Genomic DNA, 7,466 nt, shown 5'->3' with positions numbered 1-7,466 from the left:
TTATTATTATTATTATTATTATTATTATTATTATTATTATTATTATTATTATTATTATTATTGTTATTATTATTTTTATTATTCTTATCATATGAAGTGGCCTTTTTTTTGAAAAATTCGTTCAAGTTTTGAGGCTTGTGGTGTTTGAAAAATGATAATGATTTTTTTTCTAAATTAATTTGATACATATTTTGTTACCAAGCAAAAAAAAACTTGTATTATTTATCTGTACAGCAAAGTGTTATAAAATTAAATGTTTCATATGACATAAACAATACTATAAAAATTCGGTTCAACCGTATAATAGACTTTTGGACGTCTGGCATATATTATTCAGACGAAACCAAGAGGCATGCAGATTATTATGCACCTGTTATGACCAGAATGTGAAAAAATAAATTAATTGCGACATTAATTGTAATGAGTTTTGAGCAAGGTTTTACACGCTTACGCGCACATTCACCGTTCGAATTGTGAATATATTATACATCTGACGTTTTTATTTAGTGGGTACAAATTTGCAACATAACAAACATATTATGTACGCAAATATTTCAGTTGTAAAATGTGATTTTTTTTTTTGCCCGACATAAGGTATGATTTATGTATCGAGTCGTATGTTGTGTCTATGCATAAAAAAAAAAAATTAATGTTTACGAAAAATTAAGACCTTTTGCGTTTTAATCAATTTTAGAAATATTGCGTACACTTCTGCTATGCTTTCGATGTTTTCATCTAATCTGTATAATAAGTTTAATGTAATTTAAACCAATACTTAATTAAATCGTAGCTAATAGGTAAGTATTGAATTTAAGTGTTTGGTACTATCTTATGTACATTAGTATTGCTTCCAATAAAATGTCTTTTAAACATAAAGGGAACACAATCGCTTAATGATTTTTTATTTAATTTGTATAAATGCAGGACAAAAAACTTTTACAAAACCATTGCGAGCGTTAATGGATTAAAATCTAACGAAACCATTGATACAATCTTTATGAAGTACAGTACCAATGTCTAATCAAAAATAGATTTTATCCACTTCAGTGTATTTTTATTCTAAATGTCTTCGGTATTACAAACTCTTTGATTTGATTCCGTCGTAAATATAGTTTACAAATTTTAATTAAATACACAAAATGGTGTATTTCTTGTTCCTTGCTCAGAGTCGTACAAAATGTGGAACAAAAATTACTAAAATAAAAAATGGTTTTTAAACAAAATTTATAAATATTATTCAGGTGATTTGAAGGACGATAAAAACAAAAATGTTAACGGTTCGCATAAAGTATACATGCGCGTACGAATCAAAAGTGTACTGTAATATTCGCGTCGAACTGTTTTCGAATAGTTAATAACTTCGCCGGGAACCATTGACAGCGAACGTAAAACAAACTGACAGAGAATTGTCTCCGTGGGTCCGAAAACCAATATTAGCATATAACGCTATACGGGGTAAAAAATGACCGAGACAAAACAATAGGTACGTTTCGAACGATGTATGGGAACGAGTTTTCGGTAACGTGTAAATCAAACCAAAAGGTCGAACACCGAATTCACTAACTTCACGCGATAGCGGTGGGCACGAAAACAAAACAAAACCTACACGCAATGTTTCTTTTCTTCCTATAAATGAATAAAATTACAAGCACACGAGCCGAACAGAACCAAAACACACGTTTACTGAAAATCAAATGGAAAACAACGACACATTTATAATCACGGTGGTATATTTCGAGTGCGTAATGTATGCAGACCGTACGGGAAATAAAAACGAATCACGGGAAAAAAAATTAATACCGATGACGTTGATTCGAATAAATGTTGTGTTTCGCTTTAAAACGGAGTAGACTTGGTCCAATCAACTCGTATATTTTTCAGAATTTATATTCATGTGAAATGAAAAGCAAAAAAAAAAAAAAAGTTCACGAATGAACGTTTGACCATAAGTCACGTAGGTATCATTTCCTATAATGTTTTACAGACAACTAAACTCCTAGCAAATTTAATTTATTGTTGATAAAGTGTAAGAAAAAAATTAAAAATGTCTTATAGATTGCATCGATCTTGTATTTACAGTAAGTTTGAACACCGTGGAAAAACATGAACTAAAATAAAATCACTTTATCTCCAGTGCATGAACAAATCTATCAATTTTAATCATCTATATATATATATATATATATATATATATATATATATATATATATAATCAATCGTGTGCAATAAAAAATAAACATTCTATACTATGAATAATAAATTGTCAAAGAATAATAAAATCTCACACATCGTACTAATGTCCACTTCCCTCCTTTCTGCGAAGAAAATAATGTTCTACATACGCAGACGGTGTGTACGGAGTAAAAGAAAAACACATCGGTTGGCACGCGTACAGGACGGATATTTCAAACATATAATGCTCAATTTATACTCACCGAGACATTTATCAAGAAATCTGACATTTTTTCCTTTAAAACATTACATGTCTCGGCCGTAAGCTCGATTCGCGTTGAAATTTATGAGCGTCCCGAGTGCTTTATAGAATCTCCGATACTCTTTATCGCCCAACGTTTTGAATTCACACAAGCTTACAAACTTAACGTACACGCGTTATGCAACCGTAGTTCTGCGATCGTTACGAAATATAATATATACATATGTATATGCATGTTATAAAATAATTTTCAACGGATATAATATACTATATCATTCGTGTACGGCCGGATGGAAAACTTGAACAGACGAAAAATCGAATGACTACGCAAGTGTCCCGGGCGAGTTATCACGAACTATATGGGCGGTAAAAGCGCCGAAAAATTATTGTTTTTTGTTGTTTTTTTTTTTTATGTTTATGTTAAAAATAAAATAAATTCGTGTTACACGCGTACTGAAAATACAATAATTCGTACGTGATGTTATGGAACTGACGAGAAGAGAAAAATATAATTGTTTTTGTTAACCATTTACCACCTTGTCACGATTTCTTATTAAATTATTACAATAATTATTAACAAATAATCTCAATAAAAACGTAATGGAACAAAACCACCCAAAATATAAGTGAAAGGAACCTTGTTACTATAACTTTTCCTTTATTGGAAATAAGTGCACATATGGTTTGACAATAATATTGTGGATGACGTTTCAGTTAATGATACAAAAGCATAAGCCGATATTATTATAATCTATGTATATATTATCTTATATCTTGTTATCTTGACTTAAAGCTATGAATAATTGAAGTCGCTTTGTTAAATGATTTTTCAAAATATTTTTATTATAAAAAACAATTTCTCTTTAACGTATTTTTACTTTTATACGTTCAAGTCGTTGGTTTCTAAAAATTATCAACCCAAACGGTTTTCGACGATGATTCGGTTTTGTGTGAATAATTTTCATAAATGCGGTTGGCGTTATAGTTTTACGTGTGATTTGTTATTTTCATATTAGTTTTTTTGATTTTCAGATATTTTACAATTTATTCGAACTTTTATCGAATATTTTAAATGTAAATTGCCTGCAAAATCTTCTGTAATTTTTTACGTGCTACAGTTTATTCCCGACTGTTGAAAATTACTTTTTAATAATCGCATTGCACGAATTTGAACGAACTAGACGAAAATCATAAGAATATACATAAATTGCACGTTATCACGTACTCATAGAAAACGATACGTCGACGAAAATTTATGGTGCAAAAAAAATATTCACAAGAATTATATTCGTAGTTGTAATGTGATCATAGTGATTTTAATAAAATATTAAATTAAATGTATCGAATGAAAAATGTTTGCGTAAAATAATTGTTGAATATGATTATTATTTTTTTTTTTTTTTTTATCAACCGTCACATTAAAGAAATATTGGTACACGTTTGAAATGTCTACACACGAATTCGTTATTCAAAACTAGTCCGTAACCATTATGCAATTCATTCATATTACCATATGTTTTAATTATACATGTATCTAAATATTAAGGTCTGGTATTCTTAATACCTAGTGTTCTGAATTTCGCACGCAACAAAAACCTGTTTCGTGTTCCGTCCGAAAATCATACAGGCATAAATCTTTTAACGATATGAAATATACGCTACCGTATCTGTTTGACAAACTGTACGGCTGAACTTGAACAGCTTAAACGATTAGTTTTTAAAAATGTTATTGTTGCTCTAATAAAATCACTCTTTAAATTTAAATATATTTTATTTAATATTTCAATCAAAAAAATTATGCTCATATTCAAAGCGTAAAATAGTAATTCACATCAAACATATAATTTATTACACATTTATTACAACAATATTTTACGAATATTATTATTGTTTTCTTTCAATGTTTAATTTCATTGTTCATACATATTTATAACTATTATATATAAATATGATACAATGATTAGTGTAAAATTTTATAATTTTAGGTATTTAAAATTAGATGTTGATAATTTATTTTAGTGCTACGGTAATATTGATATATAAGTAAAATTGAAATGTGTGTACTTTTTCTTTGTCTCGCGCATATTAATTCGTTTATTTTTTCAGCTAATACGAATTAAGAACAATACAGCACATACAATTTACCACGTTAAGAGACATAATGTATTTATCTAGAACTCTCTTAAGTCACGTAGCAACGAGGTAATGCCTGATCTTAAGTATTTTGTTGTGCTCCCAGCACAAAAGCAAACTTTTATTGAAAACTATACTGCCCTTTAAAGGTGTACCAGATAATCATTAGGGAATAAAATAATTATGATAAATAAGTGATATTGATGATCCAAGAACACCTTATCACCCTTAAAGACCCTTAAGAGTGTACCCTTAAATACAGTTGAAAGTATTAAAATTCTTGAGTAGTTATTCGATAAGATACCGAAAAGTACAGATTTAAAAAAAAAAATACGCAATGTTGATAATTAAAAGTCTACGGTTTAGCATTGCTTCTACACGAATATGATTTATAAAATAATGTAAGATGAAGGATCGTCATGAGTCGATTGGACATATTTATTATTATATGGTTTCTAAATTTCTTTTATAAAATTAAAAACAGCTAATATCATTAATTCGCATTAGAAAATAATAACAAAGAAAAACTTAATATAATAAAAAAAAAACAATCACTGAACGTACTAAGATCATCAATAATAATATTGTCTTTTGTAAAAATTTAAAAATATTAATATTTTATTAAGTATAGTATAATATAAATAATAATGGAAATAGACAATGAAATAACAGAAAACAATAATAAATAAAATAACTAACGTTTTGCCTCGAGCAGAACCGGGTCGGTTCAGTAAGTGTATTATCTGTTACAATTATTTACAAAAAGGAAGAAGTTTCATTATAAGTGTTCTTATATGTGTTGTATGTGTAACAATACTTTCCCTATTGTATAGGTTATTTCTGATATTGAGTTCAAGTTGGATGTGAATGAGCTGTCCCTTTCACTATCGAATGTGGAAGATAGTCTTCGGCCGGCAAACGATACATAGGTACTTATATTTGACTCGTACATTCAATGTAATAATACCATTTATTATTTTACTCGTGTTTCAAAACCTTTTAAGACCATAGTATCACTTATCTTTGTTCGGATCAAAAGAAATACCGATATATGATACAACGCAATGGTCCTGAGTATTTTTTATCATATTTAAGTGTATAATACATACATTTGAATGCAATGATTCACGATTCTAAGCGAAGGATGTCTCAGCGTTCAAATATTACGTGCGTATATCGTATTCAGTATGAACTATGAACGCCATTCAATAGTATATACTAAACACGACATTCAATTTTGAAATTTAAGTTTGATTCGAAATTATTTTAAATAAAAGGATACGTTTATAAGGTAAAAGAGACAACGACTAAAAAGCCTACAAACAACTTATGCAACATATACTTCGTTTGTTGTAAAACATTGTGAAGTTTTAAAAATATAAGATTAAAAAAGAAAAACTAAACAAAAATTATGAAATTAATAATTTCATCAAAAGAAAATCGTTACCGGATGAAGATTTGACATTATTTCTATAGTTTTCTCGGTTTTTCTTTCTATTCCGAAAACTATCCTGAAAAACTAAACGGATTGAATATAATAACGTACAATTAGAAACGTAAAAGAAGAATAATCGCATTAATTTGACTGTGCAAGCAGATTATTGTTATTTGTTAGCAAGTGTAGGTATACGTTTCAATAACCAAAATAGATTTTTCATTTACAGTAGGAGCACAGTGTTTCTTTTGAATTTCATTAAGTTCCTGGCGATAAAAGTTTGCGCGAACAAAAGAAAACTAATAACAAAACAATACCTTTATGTTTTTACCGTGTTCAATAGCGCCAAAGATCCAGTTACATTATTGCGTTGTTGTTATCATCATTATTGTGTATTTTAATTACCGGTCTTGTGTCTTCTGGGCGCGAATTTCTCGGAGATCGATTCGATTCTGACGAGATTTTCGTACGTTCCCCCATCGGATCGACTTTTACAGAAGACGAAGAAAAGGAAACGACTGAATATTACGAGATGATATTGATTAAACATAATGTATTCGTTAGCGAAAGAGATCGAACGTTACGTTCTCATCGTTCGGCGAGCGGCGGAGAACGCCTTGTTATTATTTCGGTCGGCCGTGCAAATTAAGGAGACGACCCGACGCAAAGAAAAACAAACAAACGAATAATGATAGATAAAACAATGATAACGAACAATAAACAGTGCCCAAACAACAATGTTGTCCAACGCCCCCGGATCGTTTTTACACGACGTCGTCGGCCGTTCTCTCGGATACGTAGTCATTTCGGTGGACGCGGTGCTATGTACGCGCATCTAATGCGGTCGCTGTTGGGATCAACCGCGTGGATCGAACCTCGCAGAGCGGAATGCCGGACAAACAGTTTCCGTCTCGGTAAATTTTCGAAACGTTAAAACATCGCGTCAACGTCGTCTATCTCGCGTTTTTATGTCCTGGCCCGGTACGGCTCTCCGAGTCCGGCGTCGAGAGCGCATTATAACGTAACCGTCCATAACAACAATAAAAAATATGGACTACGGTCGTGTGTTTATAGATCGTATACGTGTGTACACGGCGAAACGCAACGTCAGCAGTCGTAAAATTGTCAAGTATCGAGACGAAATCCGAACGGTGGACGCGTGGAAAAACAATGGAAATCCTCGTCGTTCCGGAGATGAAATCGGAACAATATTTAATAATAAAGCGAATACCACGGGGCGTTTAATGGCGCGTACGAAATATTGCCGTCGCGATGCGAAACGAAGTTTTCCGATGCAACGTTTTTTACGAGACACGTCATTCGAAATCCGATACGATATTAATAACTCCGGATTGTTTGCGGCGGGAAGCGATTTAGCGAAATCGAACACGTCATTACGAATATGTGTGCGCATATCATCGGATCTGCCTGCAGTGCGTTGACGTCATCGCGTACACGTAGTTC

The sequence above is a fragment of the Sipha flava genome, unplaced genomic scaffold, assembly GCF_003268045.1.
Source record: "Sipha flava isolate LNK unplaced genomic scaffold, YSA_version1 38_pilon_pilon, whole genome shotgun sequence".
In the NCBI taxonomy this organism is placed as follows: Eukaryota; Metazoa; Arthropoda; class Insecta; order Hemiptera; family Aphididae; genus Sipha; species Sipha flava.
This window is presented reverse-complemented; position numbering follows the sequence as displayed.